Source organism: Eschscholzia californica, unplaced genomic scaffold (genome assembly GCF_041429995.1).
Source record: "Eschscholzia californica isolate CP2 unplaced genomic scaffold, dmEscCali1.0.p SCAF_2, whole genome shotgun sequence".
Classification (NCBI taxonomy): Eukaryota; Viridiplantae; Streptophyta; class Magnoliopsida; order Ranunculales; family Papaveraceae; genus Eschscholzia; species Eschscholzia californica.
In genome coordinates this window covers 38,761,143-38,776,854 of record NW_028238309.1, presented here as the reverse complement: position 1 = coordinate 38,776,854, position 15,712 = coordinate 38,761,143, and positions in this window count along the sequence as shown.

The following is a 15,712-nucleotide window of genomic DNA, read 5'->3' as shown; positions in this document are numbered from 1 at the left end:
CTCTAAGGTTATTTGTTTTTGTTCCTTTACGCTTAAACCAATATCTCTCTCCAAGTGCCAACTATTTAAACTAACACCCCATTGTAAATTATTTTTGTCTGAAACGATTTTTTCAAAGTTTTATGATCTGTAAATTAATTCTCTTTCTGTAAAGTTCTATGTTTTCGTCGTCTTTGAAATGAATGAATGACTCCCGCTCAAGTTATTTCTTTTGGTTTCTTTTAAAAGTGTTCAATCTCTTTTTCTCATGTAATATTTTTTCTTAATTGATATTTATCTTTAATATATGTTGTGTGTTTACTTCCCATCATCCATATGTTTTCATAAGAAATTTGTATATTTAGGATCCAAGTGCAGTTTATTTTGTGTTAGAAGCACCGTAATGGAGAAAACAAAAGGTAGAAGTTGACATTAATTGTGCGTGTTTATTATCACTTCTTGACTCCACGCTTTTATCTCTATTCTTTTAATCAACTTCGTTAAACCTACGTAATTACCAAAAGAGTAGGCAAGAATGATAACTGAATTCATCTGATCTAACAATTTAAACTTACGATATGTTACCAAATCCTAAACTTGTGATAAACATTATTCAAACTATGACTTTAAATCTCAAAACAATTATAATTAGTTGAAAAAACCCAACTAATAAAATCTTAACTTGGCATTTGTACAATACAAAGGAAGAGAAGAGACCCTTATGTTAGTTAAAAAGATAAGAAATTAGTAAGAGCCACATACTTGTTTAATCTTACCTAGCGTATGAACAATCCAATGGAAGAGAAACTGTAATCATCATTAAATATGAGATTACGTTAGAAACTGTAATCTATGATGTGGTAAGTCTAGCTAATTAAGCAGGATAATTAAGCTATTTTATTGTGAACAACATATGAAATGCTTTCATTGTACTACCATTAAAAGTAAATCACTATTTTTCAACTCTCAATTCGAAACTCGTTTTTCACCTGTTACAAAATTGATATTAACTCCATGAAAGAAAAAATGGTAGCAACTGACATAAAAATAACATGTTCATTTCTATGCGAAATTTGCAATTAAAATATTTTACGTATGTATCTCACTATCTTGTAAGCTCATTACAGTATACAACCACGTGATGATATCAATATAATCAATGTCGTCACTGCTAGTTTACAAAAAAAACACAAATATAAACTCTAGAAACTAAGAATAACGTACCGTGCTATTTGTAGTGGTAGGGTCTTTCCAGTAGAACATCCAAACACAGCAATCATAACCATAGTCGCAAATCTGCTCTTAACCTAATACCGTAAAAATTATGTAGAAGAAATTCTTATTTTCAAGACTTAAAGCTACAAAAATAAGAAATGAAACTATAAACAAACGACTATGAAGAATGTTTACTTTAGAAACACTTCAAATTGAATAAGTTATCACGGTATTCAACCTGTAACAAAATATAACATAAAATAATGAAGTTCAAGAAACTTAAGATAACTTTACATTGAAGTTGAAAATGAGAAACTAAGTATTTTTTTTTTTTTGAACAACAATCCACTTGAAACATCTTTGAATCAGAGTTTCCTTCCTTATCTAACAATCTTTCTTATACTAATAACGAACAACTCACTACTCATACCCTAGATTTAGAAGTTGTTGTTCCATAACTTATTTTCATAACCCTAGATTTAGGTTGTTTTCTCTTTTTTTGGCGCAAAAAGAGAAATCTCGGCTTGGATTAGGGGGATAATCTTCATCATGCTCAGATAGTTCGTCTGCTTCATCATGATCAGAAAGTTGCAGAGAAATAGTGAGGGCAACCCATCGAGATAGTACTCATTGAAGAATAGCGAAATCAGGGAAGATCATCTACTCCCTTTATCTTTATTCTATCTCCTGATCTTATTTTAGCTTTTTACTACTGATATAGGCTGCTGGATTATGCTTCAGCTTTGGTTTCTCTCTGATTCATTTTTTGCATGTCCTCGTATAGCAACTTAGATCCCAATAACCTTTGATATACTTTGTACCTTTCACCCCTTTCTCACCCACACAACGTATAACACCAAGATCAACCAACCCATACCCTTAACCTAGAGTCTACTAGATTGGTTTTAATTTCTTCTCACCCTTATTTAGTGTCTTGAATGGTTTATTGCATTTTCTGGTTGAATTTTATGATCTTTAGATCTGTCGGTAACAGTACATGCACAGACATGGCTATTTTTCTGCATCTCCTAGCTTTTAGATGTGCATCTCAACAACGTTTGGTTGTTTTCATCCCCCTCCGGTTAACCGATGATTATTCTTTAGGTTCAAATATCGCTTCTATTTTGACTGAATATAACTTGAACCTCAGTCCGTCTTCTATCATCTTACATTTCATCACCCAGAAAGTTTTTAATGTATGGGATCAATTCATGTTAATTTGGATCCATCGCTTAACCTTATGGATCATGAGCTCATATCGTCTGTCTTATAAGAGATTTAACATTAGTATTAACTTACCTTTCGACCCAGGTAGACCCGTTGATTCAAATAGTTATGTCCATCTTGATACCCCATCTTTTGTTTCATACGTTTCAGCTCAATCTCTGTCGAATTCTTTCGTCTTTGATGTTCGAATAGATTTAACAAGTTATCCTAGGTCCTTAACATGCTCACTTCCACCCCTCTTCGCAACTTATTTGCGATCTTATGTCGGATTAGCAGAGTATCCATACTCGGGCTATGATGGCGATCCCAATTTCCAGGTGTCTGATCAGATTCTACTTTGTGGAACTCGAACGGATATGGTCTCTGCATATGGAGAATACTGGCGGGATAACTCGGATCCGTTTTTTGGTTCCACCTTACAGACACCCTTGTTTCGTTCTGGAACTTCGGGTGTTTGTTTAATCCATCTACAATGTTACAGGAAGGCAGGTACTAGTTTCATTTCTCATTCTATCGAAGGGAATCTCAAGACCAACTTTCACATCAACCTTTTGAAGAGCTGTCAGACGTATACGCTACAGAATGAAGGAAGCTCCACTACTAGAAGCTCCACTACTAGAAGCTATTTTACGCAATTCTTCAATTCTGTATTTTGTTGTATTACTTTATTTACTGTTATATTTTGTTTTTTAATTTGGATATTGTAATACTCTTAAGTTAATGTATTTGCTTTTCAACAAAAAAAAAAAGTATTTTTTTTTTTTATTAGTCCAAATACTTGTTTTCTTTAGATAAAAACAACCTAACCTAATTTGATTACTAATATTCCAAGAAGGATTACAAAATGAACATGAACTTAAAAAGAACCTAAAATGCAACCATAATTTCAATTCAATTCCTACCTAAATAAAATTCGGTGGGACATACAAGGAGCAATAAGAAGATGTTAAAAGTGGTAGATCAAATTACTTACCTCATCTTAAAGTTAAAGATGAATAAGGTTGGATTAAAACATGGAGATGAAGAAACACGAAGGTCTTTTAGAGGAGTTAAGCTCATGGAAGAGTACTCGTTAAGTCAGATTACAAATAAAAAAAGTGTGACTGAAAATCAAAGGAACCAAACAAATCAAAAAACGTAAAGAATTGGTGGGTGAACTTAGATAACTTGGGTGGAGGAAAATAAAAAAGTGATGAAACTTACTAAGATGAAGAAGCTTGAAAGGCTGTAGAAGAAAAGCAACCACATTTATCTTCATCCTTGTCTAAGCTACACTGTCAGGTAGAGTAAATGCTCCAATTGAAAATAAAAATAAGAAATTTTTTGAAAATCAAATTAAGAATTAAATATCTAATTGAGAAGAGAAAATCTATATCAGTAATCTAGATGAAAAATCACAATTGAAACTGAAAGTAGATCTTCAAAAAAAAAACATTGAGAAGAAGAAACTCTCATGATCCAATGGAGTGAGAGGATGCGAACGGCTCAATAAAGGGCAACTGAAACCCTATTAGAGAGAGAATCAAATAAATAAAAATTAAATTGTTAGGAAATAAAACCTTATTAAAAAACGGATATAGGCTATTAATTGTAGGGATTTATACCCTTCTACTAGTGTTTATAGCGGAAATATGACATCTAATGTCTACACTAGTATTCCCAGGATCACATGCAAAACTAGTAATTAATCTAATGGAGATAGTAGATTACCTTAATCGCTTTTCCCTCGAACTAGTTGAATTGATTGAAGAAGACCAAGAGCTTCAAGTGTAGCTCCTCTACTTGGGACACGAGCAATCAATTTGATCTCCCACCTTGTTGTATAGCTAGCACACCAATGGTGGTTGGAAAAGAAGAACACCTTCTTCTTTGACTAGATTGATAGTTAATGGGAATTAGCTCACTTTCTCCTCTCTACTTGATGTGGTAGAGTAAGAAAGCTTAGAGAGAAATTCCACACCTTATTCTCTGTCCTAAGAGTGTTTATATAGAACCCTAATAAGAATCCACCTCCTTTTAGGTTTCCTAAAACACCCTTTAGAATAAGATTTAGGGATATAGTCGAAATAGCAACTATTGGTATTTTCTCAATTCCCTAAGGAGGAGGTGTCCAAACACCACGAAAATTGGCAGATATAATGTTTATTATATCATCAACTAACCCTCCAAAATTCAGCCCAATCCGAGTCCTAGAAGTACCCGAACCGGTCTAGGCCCAAAAACCCTGTTTTTGGCCTTTTTGTACTATCTTTGCCTAATTCCTTTTTAGGCCTATGAGGTATGTTTATGGGACACTCCCATGATTATATCTCACTCCCACTAGTCATATCCTAGATCAATTTGTCACTCTTATGTGTAACCCGTTGTAGGATCCGATCGAAGTTAGCCGCGAATTACTTCGTAATTCGACGATCGTAGTTGGTCTCTAGCTACAACTCTACGATCCCTAAATCAATCGGACTTGATGATCTTCCACATCAATTGTCCTATCCGACAAATTGTTCGCATTGTCACCTTGGTCGAAGGACATCTCCTTCAACTCCTTCAGACTCCCACTTGGACTTAGAACAAGTGCAATGCCTCGATTCCCGTGTCAATTTAGTATCCCATCTGATACGTCACGTCATTCAGACTTTCTTGATATCCGAGTACAACTGTAAAAGACAAACGATTAACTTTAATCCGTTTGAGCGCGGCCACGCATTTTCAGTTGCTACTCATCAAGTGGCCTTGAGACACTTTGTACCTAATGTGATTAGGGTGACACAATCCATTCTTGCGCTCCCACTTAACTTCATGTCTATCCTGTCCTTCCCAGTATCCGTCTTTATAACCTCCTTTTACGGCGCGGCGTTTAACGGAACCAAAGTCGGACATTCCTTACATAAGATGAGTGGAGCACTCATGTTTTGAGGAATCTCTCCAATTGTCTTTATGAGAAGTATTGACGTTCATCACGAATGATGTACTTCTCATTTGAGGGTTATCCAGTGTATAAACCTTTTATACACCCACGTAGTCGAATAGAATATACTATTCCTATAGCCCATGAAACTGCGCTAACCCATCGACTCCCGTGCTAGTCTTCGTGAGTCATTGTTGTCCATGCAATGACCTGGACCAGGGATTTTTGATAATAAATATTCCAAGTTCACTTAATAGGGTTTCATTCATCAGATCACGTATCTGACAAACCTATTCGGAACGTTTTATTATCGATGGACTGTCGTTTAAACACTAAACCAAGTTTAGACGACTGGTGAAATAATTCTTATTATTTCTGATAACGAGAGTTGTAAATCTGAGCCTCTTCCGTAAAACTCCTTTTACCCACTCAGTTTTACTTGTCGAGGTTTAAAATTTATACCTCATGCCTTAGACTGTGTATGAATCTCATACTATGTCTTAGGTGACAGTTTAGTTTGACTACCGTGGTAGTCGGTTTTAAATTTTGCTTATTATCAATTAATTTGAAGATTACTATCTTCAACCTTGATAATATCTAGTAATCTTTACTAGAGTTAAGGCCTTTAATTCTTTGTGTAGTATTTGCAACAGTTCCCGGCTTAAAACACTTTTAGCCTACTTTCCTTCCATGTCTGGAAGTTTGCTACGATGACATGTTCAACTTTGTACTACTTCATCCTTTAGCCTTCTAGGATGTACTAAGTAGTGTTTCGGTTTTCCAATCCGAATTCGGATGTTTAAATGCTAATCATGTCCAACATGATTGACTTTATGTTTTCGAACATAAATGTCTCTCTCATGCGTGCTAGCTCATCGGTGTCTTTTAGACTCCGAGTTTTGCAACGCCCTCTGTCATGAGTTTTTGGGTCGAAATTCTTTTAGACTTTCCGAGTCTTAGATTTTCTGTTTCGGATCTCAAGCATCTCAGCGTACTGAGTCTCTCTAATCCTATCATCCTTTTGATCTATGCTTATAGATCTTCAGATGCCCAAAATGGCATTTTATCCTTTTGTGTGTGGTCCTTTATTGAGTCAGTTCGTTACTGTTATACAACACCTTATGTCGTACTCAATCTTTTGTATGTACTCTGCATACGGACCCGGAAGGTTTGTTTACTCCCACTTACCTTCTTGAAACTCGTGATTTAAGATTTTCTTCATTCTCCAGGAATCAAATTTCTCTGATTGCCTTTTGAATCGAAGATTCTAACTCTTGCGTGCTTTTAATCCGTCGATAGATTTCTGAAGCATGCTTGTGGACATAACTTGATTGGAAGAATCTTTATTCTTCTTGTCTCGTTTCGGGAAACACGAATGTTTCCATCCTTCTCAGTTTTCTATTTTGGAAAACCAATTTAGGTCTTTTGTTGACTTAAATTATCAAGCTTCATGTCTTGACGAGATATGGATTCCACGATGATTTTGGGTTCTAGCCAAAATCTAGAGTCAGTTTCCGTTTCTGCGCAGGTCTTTTATCTCTTCAGAAATAACCTTTATTTTCTGTGTCTTTGAGATTTGACCTTTTAGGGCTTTTGAACAACAATTTGGAATTTTCTCAATTACTTTAAGATATTCCTTTAGAGATACTTTCACTTGTTTTGAGAGTTCTCCGGCGAATGACATTCGCTTTTGTGCGGTGGGTTTATAAGATCATGTCTTTAACCTTTCCTTTTCCGAGGAGCTGCAGTTTGTTGCTCTTGGTCGACTTTAATCGTCTTGTACAAGTTTCATGATTGTTCTTCATGACCCTCCATGATTTTTCTCATGATCGAATTAAATCGACTTGTACTTTTCTCCCACTTATTCTTTTAATAATTAGTGTTTTCTCCCAGACTACTAGGTGTGCTAATTATTAGAAGAATACTATCATGAGCAACAAACACTTTGTTCTCTTGATTAGTTATGGAAGAAGCCCAAATTTCTTTTAAAAGAAATTGCGTCAGATATTAGCTAGTTTTGTAATGCTTTTACAAGCTTAGCTGTTAGACGGAATTTTGGTAGTTTTGTGAGAAGCTATGTCTAGACTAAATGGATTTTGGAGGATAGAGTTTGATTCGTGTTCTTCATCTTAATCCTTTTGGACACTCCAAATATGGATAGGTTAGAAGTACGTTTGAAGATCAATCTCTGTTTTTGACTCAAGGCTTTCTTTCTTGTCAGTTTGATTCATGTTTTGGTTATAGTGGACTTGTTGTCCTCATCCCTTTCGATTGGGATGAACCTATCTTATAGGTTTTTGACCAAGTTTAGAATCTTTTGGTATAGTTTGTTAAACTTAGCACTTATTAACATCTCAATTTAGAAATAAAATTCTTTATTGATTCTCCATAATACTTAGTACAGAGATGATGTTAAAAAACTAGAAAAACGATTAATCTAGAATAGTGCCTAAAGTAGACTTCGATCCCTTTCAGCATCCTTAGCAGTCGAGGCTTCTGCTCCCTCTTGGATCTTGTCTTCCTTAGCCAAATACTCAGTTCCCAGCTGCACCTGTTCATTCACAATGAAAGGGCAATTTTAGGTATTACATACCATAATTTGGGAATTTTACAGTATTTGATAAGTTAACTGTTTATACCTGAATTGGAAGCTACTGTTCCATTCTTTTTGTCTTCCAAGAACTTAGGGCAGTTTCTTTTCCAGTGGCCCTTGCCATCACAGTAGAAACATTTGGTGTCAGGAGGAGGACCTTTGTCTTTAGGTTTGGCAATTCGTTTGCTTTTACCTTTTAACGCGGTTTTCTTCTTCTGTTTTCCACCTTTCTTGAACCCTTTGTCCTTTTGTACCATAAGAACGTCCTTCTTAGTTTCCACTATAGCGACGTCCTTTTCGGCTGTTAGAAGCATAGAATGAAGTTCCTCCAACGTTTTATCCCATCCATTCATGTTGTAGTTCATCTTAAACTGATTAAAACCACTATAGAGGGAGTGAAGGATAGTGTCGGTAGCCGTTTGTTGGCTATAAGGGAAACCTAGTTTAGCCAGCTTGCCTATGAGCCTGATCATTTGGCGAACATGAGGCCCAACTGGTTTTCCCTTTTCAAGGCGCATGTCCATAATTGCTTTAGAGGTTTCAAACCTCTCCAATCTCGACTGTTTCTGGAACATTTCCCGAAGTTGTCGCATCATGGAGTAAGCATCCATGTCTATGAACTGCTCTTGCAGAGTCGGTTCCATGGTTGCTAGCATTAAGCAAGTTACGGGCTCTGCCTTTTTCCGCACACTCCTTTCTTCATCTATCTCTTCTTTAGTCGAATTATCATCCAATACAGGAATTGGAGTTTCTAGTACATGTTGCTTTCCTTCCATCCTGAGAACTATTCCTAGGTTCCTTTCCCAGTAAAGGAAGTTGTGCTCATTCAGCTTCTCCTTGTCGAGAAGTGAGCGGAAGTTGAAAATATCTTTTGTCATCTTTGAACTACATAAAAGAAATGGCAAAATTTTAAAACTCGTTATCGTTTTTGAAAAACATTAGTTTTCCCACATTATTCAATATAAAATCGTCCCCGATTGAATAAGTGATTCCAAGACCCCAGTTCTTCGAAGTAAAGCGGACGAAGGCCCTACCCTTTGACTCCGTCGTTCCGGGTGAGCGAACTTCTTCACTGATCATACCTTATGACTCTTGGTTGATAGATTTCATTAATGAATGACTAATCTATCCTTTTGCCTCGAGTATCCAAGACTCTCTTGCTGATCTCGTTGAGTAGAACCATTTAGACGTGTAGGCCTCTTCTATAGACCTACCCGCATTGTCCCAAGGTAGAGGAGGTACTCTGCGAAGGCCGACCCACCTTCCTCGAACAAGGGCGCAACGAGTGTCTTAATCTGGATAGGCGATTACTCAAGATTACTTTTGGGGACTTTTACTAGTCTGGCGTTTGTTATAGTGAACTATTTAGCCTAACTAACATCCACGACATAAAGCGTAAATAAGTAAGTAAATGCGCGCGAGAAAGTAAATCAAGCAGACATGGATCCTAGTATGGCCCCTGACCTAGAAGATCTAATCACCCTTGGTTTTCTTCTTGTTTCGCCTTTTGGTTCGTCTTAGATTGCCATCTTTGAACCTCCATTGATTTCTCCCACTCGCCTTTGGATTTCATCCTCGAGTTTCTTCAATGGACTCATAGACCCTAAACTCTAATTACAAGACTCTAACGATTCGCAGATCGTATAAACTTGAAATTAAAATTAATTACAAAGCATGCACCCATCCGTGCTTAAAACAAGAATAAAGAAATAAATCTATGGCCATACTAGTTTCCCGCATTCACATCACATGCAATCATATAATATATCAAGGCTAAGAATTATATATGCATGATTATCTTGGGAGATACTTTTGTTGACATCACATGTCACATTACGGACCTTAAGTCTAAATTCGAAGAATTCTACTAGTGGTGCTTTCCGGTTTTATCTTTTATGATTTCTAAAATCATCTTTAAGAAAAACTCCGTTTTGGGCTCGAGAAAGCCCGGGTCAATTTCGGAAAAAATATTGGTTCGATTCTTAATGATTTCATAAATCAATTTAAAGAGAAATCAGTTTTGGGCTATTGGATGGCCCGGATTGATTTTGGAATTATTTGGTTGGAATCGGAAAAAAATTTTGGCAAAAACTCCCACTCGAATGATGGTCCCTTTTCGTGGTCCGAAAAGCCTCGAAAAAGCCCGGGACAAGTCCTAGACAAGTCCCGGCCCAAGCCCAAAAAGGGCTCGGACAAGGCCCGGACATAGCACGGCCCATAGGGCCGGCATGTCCTGGCCGGAGTCAGGACGCTAGTCCATGTACCAGACGCGTCCTAGACGTGTCTGGTACTGGACCGGACCAGCACTAGGTGTCTCGGACTAGTCCGAGACACCCAGAACCTCCCAGACGCGTCTCCAAGACGCGTCTGGTCGAGTGCTCTGGACGCGTCCAGGAAGCTCCTTCGCAGCTGCTGGTCGCGTCTTAGACGCGACCTGGACGCGTATTCAAGACGCGACCTGGACGCGTCTTCAAGACGCGTCCTTAGTAGCTGCTCTGGACGCGTCTCAAAGACGCGTCCAGAAGCTTCTGTCGCAGCTGCTGGTCGCGTCTTCAAGACGCGTCTCAGCAGCTGCTCTGGACGCGTCCAGAGGACGCATCCAGGAGCTTCTGGTCCGGCCAGGAAGCTTCCTGGCCGGACACTAGGGTTTTTCAAAACCCTAGTTTCCAAAAAGAAATTTTTTTTTTTTTTTTTTCTTATGCAACTCTAAGTTGCTATTTTCCAATTTTAAAACTTTTCTTAAATTTTTGAAATTCCTTTTAGAACACTTCTAAAAAATTTTTTAAAACTTTTAGAAACTTTTAAATTTTTCCAAATTTGTTTTGAGAGCTTCCTAAGTCAAAACTACTCTTTTTAAAACACTTCTAAAATTCTAAAATTCCAAAATTTTGTTTTTCAAAAGTTTCCAAAACTTAAAAACAACTCTTAATCAAACCAATTTTGGATCAAAATCTAGGTTTTTGAAATTTTTTCAAAGAACAATTTTGAAATCAATTTTGAAAAATCTTTGAATCCAATTCAAAATTAATCAAATTTTATGTTTTAAAATCTTTTTAAACATAACTATCAATTTAATCAAGCATGGATTAGTTTGAAATTCAATCAAATTGAGACTTTTAAAACACTTTTAATCATCAATGTGATTCTCAATTTGAAAATTTATTGAATCCTATCAAATTATGAGTTAAAAATACCTTTTAAAACACCTTTTAAAATACTTTTATAAACTCAATTTTCAAACTATTAAGCATATTAATTAGTTCGATTCTTAGCAAAAACTAGTTAATGGCAAGAGGCTCTGACGCCACTGTAGGGATTTATACCCTTCTACTAGTGTTTATAGCGGAAATATGACATCTAATGTCTACACTAGTATTCCCAGGATCACATGCAAAACTAGTAATTAATCTAATGGAGATAGTAGATTACCTTAATCGCTTTTCCCTCGAACTAGTTGAATTGATTGAAGAAGACCAAGAGCTTCAAGTGTAGCTCCTCTACTTGAGACACGAGCAATCAATTTGATCTCCCACCTTGTTGTATAGCTAGCACACCAATGGTGGTTGGAAAAGAAGAACACCTTCTTCTTTGACTAGATTGATAGTTAATGGGAATTAGCTCACTTTCTCCTCTCTACTTGATGTGGTAGAGTAAGAAAGCTTAGAGAGAAATTCCACACTTTATTCTCTGCCCTAAGAGTGTTTATATAGAACCCTAATAAGAATCCACCTCCTTTTAGGTTTCCTAAAACACCCTTTAGAATAAGATTTAGGGAAATAGTCGAAAATAGCAACTATTGGTATTTTCTCAATTCCCTCAGGAGGAGGTGTCCAAACACCACGAAAATTGGCAGATATAATGTTTATTTTATCAGCAACTAACCCTCCAAAATTCAGCCCAATCCGAGTCCTAGAAGTACCCGAACCGGTCTAGGCCCAAAAACCCTGTTTTTGGCCTTTTTGTACTATCTTTGCCTAATTCCTTTTTAGGCCTATGAGATATGTTTATGGGACACTCCCATGATTATATCTCACTCCCACTAGTCATATCCTAGATCAATTTGTCACTCTTATGTGTAACCCGTTGTAGGATCCGATCGAAGTTAGCCGCGAATTACTTCGTAATTCGACGATCGTAGTTGGTCTCTAGCTACAACTCTACGATCCCTAAATCAATCGGACTTGATGATCTTCCACATCAATTGTCCTATCCGACAAATTGTTCGCATTGTCACCTTGGTCGAAGGACATCTCCTTCAACTCCTTCATTAATTACTTTTATATGTAAATCACGGTTTAGTGTTAGGATTAATGTAAATTTAATGAGGAAATAAATATTTAATTATAGATCTGACGGTTAAAATAAAAAGATAAAGTAACATATCTCAATCTGGATCGTTAAAATAGAAAAGGACCATATTGCGAATGAATAAGGGTTGCTAGACAATATCCTTTATTAAAAAAAGATGTTTGTCCCAGTCAACATTCCCTTCTGTTTTATTATATAGATGTTGGTGAGTATTTTTTGACTGAAGATGTTTTTCAAACTCGAGACGAGTTAATCGGTTGGGCTAAACAAATTAAGTGAAAGCATAAGTTATTAGTATTGATTGGCAAATCAGATAATAGGAAAGGTGAAGAGAAACCCCGGTTAGATATATGTTGCGAAAGAAATGGGGCATTTCGTTTACAAGACAAGAGGGATTTTGCTGATGTCGAGAATTGGCCTTCCGTTAGATCAGCATGAAAAAGGGAGTTGATGCATGACAACCTCCGTTATGTATGATTCCTCCGTTATGTTGGGTGTTATTCAACCTACTGTTCCTGCTTCCAGCTCTGCTTCCTGCTCTACTTCTCTTTATTCCAGCTCCTCGCTCCTGCTTCTTGTTCCTGCTCCTTCCTCCTTGCTCCAGCTTCTTGCCTTTGCTTTTGTTCGTCTGTTCCCGAGGGGAAAAACCTGCAAAGGGTTCGAAAACTGCTCCGACGCTCAAGCCAGTCAGGGTGTTCTTTGCAGTAAAAGAATGAATATTGATTGATCCTTTTGGGGGGCGAGTTATGAGAACTCTGAGTTTCTTGGGATTTTTTTCGGGGTAAAGAGATCGTGTCCTGTGAAGGGCGATGTGGGGGGTCTTTTATAGGCGATGTCAGGCCGACTGTGATTAGTGGTGGTGGTGAGGCGGTTGTCGTCAAACCGAAGGGAAAGTTTCCTCTCTTGAGTATCTAGGGTTTCTCTCAGAGTCTATCCCGGATCTTTGATAAGTGGAAGTTCCTAAGTTCAGGGATTCTCCGTAAATATCTTGCCAGTGGGATAGAATCTAAAGGAGAAGTTTCCTCCTTTAGATACGTGGAGTCCAATTGGCTTAAACACTTCGAGATGTGTAGCCGACTGTGATCTTTCTAGAAGTTTCGGGATTAAGTCGGTAGGTCGCTTGGCGCTGTTGCCTCCCCAATTCTGGGCGTAAGACACTGGCCGAACCTGTGCGGACCCCCCTTTACTCCTTTGAAGACCCCAGGGCTGATCTGTCCATGCCAAGATTAAACTTCATAGAATGGAGATTTGATGAAGATTTGGGGTTATTAAATGGACACCTTGTTAATGGAACCAAGATAAGTGCGACGTGGGGATGCCTTGATCGTGTTGGAGAAGCTCTCTCCATTTCTCACGGTTTAGTTCAGAAAAGAAAAGTGGGAAGTGGGTTTGCTTTCATTAGTGCCCTAATTTAGAACAACTCCTAACTGCATTAATTGCAATGAAACACAATAAAGTAACATGAATGGCTTTGTAGCTCAATGGAGAGATTGCTTGTTTGTACTTCAAAAGTCATGAGTTCGAGCCCCTTAACCAGTTTTTATTGGATTTTTTTTCAAATTGAAAGTAAATCAAGTCGTGCAAACACTTGAATTTGATAAAAAAAAATGTAAAATATAGTCGAATACAAATAAAAAAAAAATGTCTAGTCATCAATATATTTGTTATTGGCTGCGGCTTTGGGGAATAAAGAAAAATCTCCGGGGAATAAAGACTTCAGTCAATTCGATATGACCTAGAGAACAATTTTATTTTGAGTCCAAAAATTAAATCTATTGATTTTTACCCCGTATCCTTCATCTCCTATCTCCTGTTGTTTCTCTCTCTAGATGAACAAACAAATTGGCAATTCAAATTCAAATTGAGTACTACATAAACAACCAGATTAGTATATATCATCCTTGATTTCCTCTAATTCTTCTTCTCCCTTTTCTATAAATACTGTTGCCTAAAAACTTCTCTTGGGGTCGAAGTATGTTGGCGAACTAGTTTTCCCTTTTCTGGTTCAACAAATCTCTCTTCATCATCGTCTTCTTGATTCCAATCTTCTTTCTAAAACGTTTTTTTTTTGCAGGAAGTCGCTTTGGAACTAGGTGAAGAAGGAATCTGATGATAGATTACAACAAAACCCTAGAAAGTTTATGTGAAATCCTAGAACAATCATTTGATTCTCCTAGTCGTGGTGGTCATCATCATCTAATAGAGCATAGTTTTTCTCTGCTTTTTAACCAACATTACTGCTTCTTCTTCTCTCTAATAATTATTCAAACCAGAAAGTTTATGTGAAACCTAGAAAAATCTCTTGGTAACTGGCAAGTGTGTGACTTGAGGAGGACCATCTGAATTCCATAAGATTTCCTACAACATCAATAAGAGAAGATGATTGTTTTGCTAATCCTAATATTCCCTAAAGAACGAAGAAGAAGCCCTTTCCCTTTCGATCTTCTTGGATGTGTTGATGTTTAGAGCAAGAGAGGACAGGAAGAAGTCCTTTCCCTTTATCTTCTTCACTATGTTTATTTTTAGAGGGAGAGAGGAAGATATGGTAGGAATAGAAAGAGTGAAGAATAAGAAGATAAAGAGAAAAAAGAAATGAAATGGTGGTTTGATTGTGGTGATCCGGAATGGCAATGTAGTGGTGGTGGAGGTGAATGGAGGATGATGATGATTAGGGAGCAAAAGTCAATCTACTAAATTTTTGGACTAAAAATAAGTATGCCCCATAAGTCAATCTGGTTTGAATAAGTCTTTATTCCCCGGAGATTTTTCTTTATTCCCCAAAGCCGCGACCTTGTTATTTTCCTCAATGACATACAAATGTGTATGTATATATATATTTTGTTTGTACAAAATTTCTTTATCAAGCTAGAGGTCCATTGGGAAATTACAGTCGATTCCTATAATTCTCGTATACCTTATTATCATGATACTTCTTATAACGTTATCGTATTTAGTTTGTAAAACTATGTGTATGAATTTGGTTTCTTAAAGGAGTCTAATAAAAATGCATATTTTAAGGTGACAAAGGTCTAATCCATTGCATACATAGTTTATGGACGAAAATTTAGTTATTTAAATTCGAGTGAATTTACCCTAGTATGATAATTAGAGAGATGATGAAGACGATTGTCATCATACATTTAAATCTACTTAACCGGCTTTAAATATATACGTACTAGTGGATTTCGATGTTCAGATAGACAATGGATAACATAAGTGACTTTGAAAGAAAAGTATTAATTTATATTCAATTATATAGTAATTAATTCGAGGATGTCAAGATTGAAATTCGAAATTGAACTTAATAATTATTTTAAGTTGAAGAAAAATAATTATTTTCCTCAATGACATACAAATGTGTATATATATATATATGTATATATATATTTTGTTTGTACAAAATTTCTTTATCAAGCTAGAGGTCCATTGGGAAATTACAGTCGATTCCTATAATTCTCATCTATACCTTATTATCATGATACTTC